A 7,169-nucleotide genomic window follows, 5' to 3' on the forward strand; every position below is an offset into this window, starting at 1 on the left:
CAACAGAAACTAAAGTGTTGTTTCTGCATAAACTCATGAAACCAGGAGGGTGCAGGACCGGAAAAGCGCCAAACCGCAGAACAATAATGATTTATAAATTAACTGTGCTTGTTAAATCCTCTAATTTACATAAAAGAAGGACTGGTTCATAGAAACTTCTGTTTCACCATGTTCTTTTAGTAAGCTATGATTTATCATCCTAAGATTGGTTCATAGCCCAGAAGGCACCAATTCTAATATGCTTAGTTTATGTTGTTTTAAAGGCTTATCTTCTACAGTATGTTTTGAAATGCGGGGGATTGTTGGAGATTTACTTATGTGTTTCAAAATACATACTGTAATATGGTTTTGTATCTTTCCATTTAAGTTACTGGTAGTTACAAACATTATTCCCTACCGTTCAAATAGGTAGAATCGGTTGATCACAGAGAAGAGTGATAAAGAGAATTGCACCACTTGGTGAATAGTTGAGTTGATTGGTTAACACCAAAGAAAACAGTTGCATAAGAATGAACAGATGTGTAATTTGGTTTTAATCCTAAGAGACACATCCATTCATAATCTGTTGAACTCCTATATAAACAGTGAGGCGTCTCACCTGTCAGATATAAAAGGACCAACCTGTCTCACTCGTTCTCTCTAAATTGGCACCATTGTTGTGACAGTCTGATTGCCAAGAAAACATACTTCATTTTGTTCATTAGAATCCAGTTTAAGAGAGTGCACTCTTACTGGATTGAGATCGTTGAATCCTGGATAATAGACGCCATTAAACCGTTTGCACCGTAGGGGTGAAATCTATTCTTGAGGACAGTGAACATCTTCACGCCTCGGTCAAGTTCTACTCGCTTTTATAGCATCCATTGCCTTAGAATTCCAACACTATGTACCGTGGGACAACAATTTTACTGCCGCTTCGGGGCAGCAAAATCTCAGGGCCGGCCCTGACTATTCTTAACCATGAAATACTCCTTTTCTGTTTTTTGATCTATCAGTATGAGCTCAGTAGTGCATTTCATCACCAGCGATTGATCTTGATATCGATATCATGAATTATGTTTCGGTTGTCATAATATGCCTATTTTCACTTTGAAATTTATGATTTCGAATTGAACTCTAAGTCCTAGGAATTGCATATATTGGAAAATTGGATTATTGTAACGTTGTACAAATAAGATACGGCGTGTCTTGAACATGCTCTATGTACCGTGAAATGGGGCAACAATTTTACTGCCGCTTCGGGGCAGCAAAATCTCAGGGCCGGCCCTGCTTACGCATTTAGCACTACTTTCTGTTCTATGTTGAACCTAGCTAGTAACCAACAAGGGTCAATGTTTAAGAAAGCCCCTTTTGCTCTTCACTATTTTGCTGCCTTGATGCTAGCGCATCTAGTTTCCTTTTTAGGCGCACGCCGTTTGAGGTTTACCGCTTTAAAAGTTGGCTTTGATGCAGGACTTAGATCCGTTTTAAGCCTTAGAAAAATTAACCTAGCCCCTATACATGCATAAAAACTACTGAAGATGACATGCCTTGATCAATTTTTAGTTACTTCTTGACATCTTTGTTTTTGATTTGTGTTTTCGCTATTGTTTACATATTTTCAGTTCTTCTAGCTTTTTATGAGTCATGTGATGCAGAATTCCCCTGCATCATCATGTTTATTATTTATATTTTTCTAGCCTTTTCGTTATACAAGATATATTTGACAGACCTGACTTCTGATCAGAAAACAAGTGCACCTTCATACTGTTTGTTAACTTATCTTATTGATGATGACAGGAGTTCGATAGGAAGCTAGCTGGAAAAGAAGCTTCTCTTCCTCAGGAACCAGCCACAGATAATCCGAATGCTATACATCTTCTTATTCTGATGCCAGATGGTTCCCGACATGGTCGTCGCTTTCTGAAGTCTGACAGGCTACAGGTAAAGCGGACAGAAGAACAAGCTAGTAACTTAAATCTCTCTTGTTAGCATCTTTGCTTTATTGTATATGAACATTGTTATTTCTACTACTGCAGTCTCTTTTCGATTTCATAGATGTGGGAAGAGCGGTTAAGCCTGGAACCTACAGATTGGTAAATTTTCTTCTCTTATTTTGTTTACTGCCCTCTTTATTGCATTTACTTGCTATGCTGTCTCTTTTGTCATGAATACAACCCATATCATCAATGTCACGTAAAATATCCATTCACAGCAAGAGAAATTCTGGAACTAATACTAATATATGAATAATGGTGTGCCTTTCGAAGTAACAGACTGGCGCATTATTACCAAATATCTACTAATACAGTAACAAAAGAAATTTGCAATATTACGGAAACAAGTGGTTCAAGTAGCAAAACAAAGAGTTGAAAATACGAATAAACTAACAATAGTGCGAAGCAAAAATTTCTAAAGGTCAAGGGTGAATCCGCTGGAATTGGAATCCTGATAACCAAGTGAAGGTTTATCGTGTGGAATTAAGATTGCTCCATGGTGTCATTTTTTAAGGTCGAGACTTTTCCAGCGAGGATAATTTTTCTACTCTAGTCATGTGGATTTATCATTTTTGCAAAGCTTTTGCCTAATTTGACCATTGCTTTTTTGCAGGTGAGGCCACGCCCTAGGCGTGCTTTCAGTGATGGTGAGAGTGCGGTATCCTTAGGTGAATTGGGATTGACAGGCAGACAAGAAGCATTAGTTCTAGAGATAATCCGTACGCTGCAATGAAAAATCTTTCTTTTTAGGATTTAGAGAATGGAAGGGCACATATATCATGGGTGGGAGCGAAGATTTCAGGTTGTGGTGATCGGTTAATAGAGAAAATACATTGAAGGATGAAATTTGAACAACAGATTTGACTGTTTTATCTTTTGCTTTAGATTTACAGAAAACCTATTTCGTTTTAACGGTTTTGTTTGATTTATTGGTAGATGGATAATGTACTCTATATACTCATTTACTTCCAAATTATCATGGATTTTATTTTAGTTCCTTGGAGAATCGAATGGTCTTGTTTTGGTTAATTTACCAGTGACAGCAACATAACAGATATGTCGCAGAATGGGGTACTAGATTTGTAGTTCCATAAGTATCCCAAAATGTTGATGCATTTCTCTAGACGTGGGTGGATCAAGAGATTCACAGATAACCAAAAGAACTAGTAAAGTTGATAGGTCATCTCTTAAGACTGACCAACAAATTTTCGTTCAACAAGGAACTAGTAGTCGGACTCTATCAACAAACACCACCATTTTTCGGGATTAGCAACAGCGAGCAGTCGTTGCGAAACTTGACGTTGCATTACTTTTGCAATAGCTCTAGAGCCGTTGCGAAATTTTTTCGCAATGATTTTGCAACGATCTAAAGAGTTGCGAATAGATTTAGCAACAGATTTCGCAACTGTTGCTATATTCTTTTCGCAATAGCCTCGTACAGTTGCGAAATGGAAGATTCGCAACTGCTTTGTAGCAGTTGCGAAATTTAGAACCAAAAACACTCAGAACGGCTAATCTTAGCCGGACCCGGTTTTAGTATTCTGGTCCTAAATTTAGCAACAATTGTAAGCCGTTGCTAAATTTTTGCAACTAAAAAAAAGTCAAGTCAATCATCAGATGACCTAGTCAAAAGTTCCCTGGAAAATTTTCAGGCCAAGAATTCATTGAAAGAGACATCAATTGCGCATTGAACAAAGAAAGAGACATTAAGTGTGCATTGAACAAAGATGTTCTCCATTACTAACAATGTCATCCTGAGTTCAGTTTCTACCTATAAACGTTTCTGTATAATCGAAGCAACGCAATGCACCACTTTAAAGAAATGCAACCGCTTCTCTTATTGATCTCCAATGTCCATTGGAGCTGGAGGAGGCACTTCCGCTTCTTCTTGCAAGGGCGCCTCTTCCCTTATCTCTAACAACTCGATAAACTCTTGCATAGTTTTCTGATCAAAAATGTGGAAATCCTCTTCAAGACCAACAACAACAACAGTGCAGATTGAGCTTGTTAGCTTCTCTCTTTGATTACAAAGAGTGCATCTTTGATCAGATCATCACAGGTAGAGTTGGCGAAGGATTCAAATTTACGTTCCAAACAAGTTTTAGCAGATTGTGAGCGAGCCCCAATAGCAAAGGCCTGGTATTCGAAGTAGTTCCCACTTGGGAAATTGTAGTAGAGGTGTGCTCCTGATTCATCCAACCCTATAACAAGCATACCAACACCATATGGACGTTTCCATGACCTATGGGTGCAAACCTGCAACAAAAAGAATTAATAATACTCAGTTCATTATCCATAGAGAACCATGTTATGAAAGACTTTACAAGCATAGTTTGTACTCAGTTCATTGTCCATCGTGTAGTTTATCAAAACTAAGAGGAATCAAGCTAATCATATATAACGATCAGACTAATATGACTACTATCATATGAAAACACAAAGATTAAAGAAAATGCAGCTCAACAAAGAAATCTAAATATACGAAATAATAGTTGGTCATAAGAAATCTCAAGGAAAGACCTTTGTGCAGCTTCTGGACGCCACTTTGTCGTGACCTGTTTAAAGACACCATTAACATCATAATTTAACAGCATAAACCTCTCATCATAATTAAGACATAAATGAGCAAAGGAAAGAATGACTGAGACACCATCACTTAACCTTTTCGCAATTAGTACACTTAAAACACCCACGAACAACACCTTTAGGAAGGCACGGCCTCGGAGGAAGATGCTGACAAAAAAGAAAAAAAATATCCAGATCACAAATATATGATTATAGTGAATTTCATAATGTGAAGGCCAGTTAGATTTTCGAACTTTCAGTACAAGGATGAACCTGATGAGGTTGTCGATCTGTAGATTCCTCATCCGAGCTATCACCTAATTTACTGTAGTGTACTCATGATCTATACCTAAGAGATATCTTAAGCCTCAAACACTCATTTGCACCCGCAGATACCGTATTACTCATCAAAACTTCACCTTTATCCATCTTCTTTAGAGTGACGGATGTAAGTAAGACAAAACCTGGTAGAGCCGACAGATCAACTTTCTCTTCTTTGATAGAAACTCATTTGCATTCAACCCCCATCGATGCTGCACATTACAAGAACGGTAAAATGTAAACTCTATATGTACATTGAGACCATAGAAGCAAAATGTATACTGACAAACCAAACTACAAACACTCACTATAGGGTAATGCAGAAATAACGAGTATGTGAATGCATCCATCAAACTTCGTTGTATCATAGATCTTATCACAGTTTCTCTGGATAAGAAACAAAAGCATTGAGGTTTAAAAAGATTAAAAAATAAAATTCCCTGCATATCTTGCTGCTGAGCTGCAAATCAGAAGCCAACATGTATGTATCGAAAGAAGTCAATACCAATTTTTCAGGTCATTCATTAACTAACAAGTTAGTGTTTTCTCAGTTTTTAAAATGTTATGAGCTTAAAGTAAATGATTAATCTAACTTCTTGTTATAAAGTTCCCTCTCAAACCTCAACACTTCTACATAGTACTTCTCTTTCTTTATACCATTATCTATAATCCCCTTCCTACATGTAATCAGTTCTTGCGCATTAGACTTCTCTTTCTTTCTACCATGTTCTATAATCCCCTTCCTACATGTAATCAGTTCTTGCGCATTAAATAATGGATGGTGATTTTCTGCTGTTGAGGTTAGCAATGATCACATGGCAAACCAGGCAACACTATATCATTGAGTCTAGATATTTCAGTACACTTTGAACAATTCCAAAACAATGAACGAGCATAACAACTACATATACAAATCAAAGTAAAGCAAAACTAACTAGCTGCATAACACAAGAATAGCTAGTTCTAGTCCACCTTCATAAACCACTAGCTAATCTTTAATCAACCAGAACCTGAAATTTCAATCTACAAATATTTGATTCATTATCATAAATAGACTTAAAGGGTCATAAGCAGTCATTCTCATAAATAGACTTAAAGGGTCATAAGCAGATAAATATTCAAATCTGAATACGAAACTAGCTGCATAACGTGAACCCAAGATCTGAATCTATAACAAGGATCATAAGCAGATGAGCTAAGTTCAAAAATCTAAACTTTCCTCTAAGAACCCACAAACCCTAGAAACCAGTGAAACAAAAGATTAAAAAAATCTATCAAAATCCCTAGCTCCTTAGTCATAAATAAATTTAAAATCGTGAATCAAATTAAACAACCTCATTCGATCTATAATCGTGAATCAAATCAAACAACTTCATTCGATCTATGCAAAAACAAGTTTTACCAGTTTATAATTATTGACCATAAATCACGAAAACAAAAAAAAAATCAGATTAATCTGACGAAAACAATCAGAGAAATCAGATGAAAAAAAATCAAAGTTATCTTTGTTGGAAGATGTAGAACTAGATAAAGGAGGAATTGAGGTCGATCGGCTGACCAGCGATGATGATAAAGAAAGTATAAAATCGCAAGAGTATGAGCAGGGGAGGAGGAGAAGGGGGAGACGATTCTGGAATAGGAAAAGAAAGAGAAAGAGAATGGGATAGAAGGATAGAAACTAGGGTTATAACGTGTTACCTTGCACACGGTTGGTTCGCACGCCTGTTTTTGTCAGCCGTTGCGAATTGCAACTGAGCCAAAAATTTCGCAATGGCTTTCCGCAGTTCCAAATTTCGCAACTGTAATAAACAGTTGCGAATTTTGGAGCAGTTGCAAAATCAGTTGCGAATTTGCAACTGCGTAAAAGCTGTTGCAAATTTTAGTTGTTATTCCGGAAAAATGGTGTAGTGAAAAGATATAGATAAGACACCATCACTCCATTTATACCAAGAGTGTCCAGTGTTTTTGCGAAGTACTTGTTCAGCTAAGGCTTAAACTTCAGCAATCTGTACATTTCCTTCCCTACAACTTAAGTTGTACGCGGAGGATAATGATAAGACTACCTACCAAATATTGATCACCACATCAACTACTTGTCATCTTTTCATTTCTATTTATTTATTTTGATTTGAATTTCCTTAGGAATAAAACAATGTGGCTTAAAAGAAAAAAAAATGCAAAATTTTGTTAGTCCATATTGTCTTCAGTCTTTTCACTAAGTTGGGATTATAGTTAGGCGTTACTACTGAGTGGAGGTTGGTTCATTTTTCTGTTTTTTCATTGTCAGATGTCATCAATTGAACAAAT

General features: G+C 36.7%; 1 long non-coding RNA gene across 1 annotated transcript; it reads right to left on the reverse strand.

The window, feature by feature from the left end:
* Nucleotides 1–3,993: 3,993 nt before the first annotated feature.
* LOC113273576 lies at nt 3,994–5,269 on the reverse strand. Its single transcript, XR_003322491.1, has 5 exons — nt 5,171–5,269; nt 4,815–5,074; nt 4,638–4,709; nt 4,497–4,531; nt 3,994–4,232 (listed from the first exon to the last, which is right to left on the reverse strand). It is a non-coding gene; the product is annotated as an uncharacterized LOC113273576 (long non-coding RNA).
* Between the last annotated feature and the right edge of the window lie 1,900 nt (nt 5,270–7,169).

This window comes from Papaver somniferum, chromosome 4 (genome assembly GCF_003573695.1).
Source record: "Papaver somniferum cultivar HN1 chromosome 4, ASM357369v1, whole genome shotgun sequence".
Lineage (NCBI taxonomy): Eukaryota > Viridiplantae > Streptophyta > Magnoliopsida > Ranunculales > Papaveraceae > Papaver > Papaver somniferum.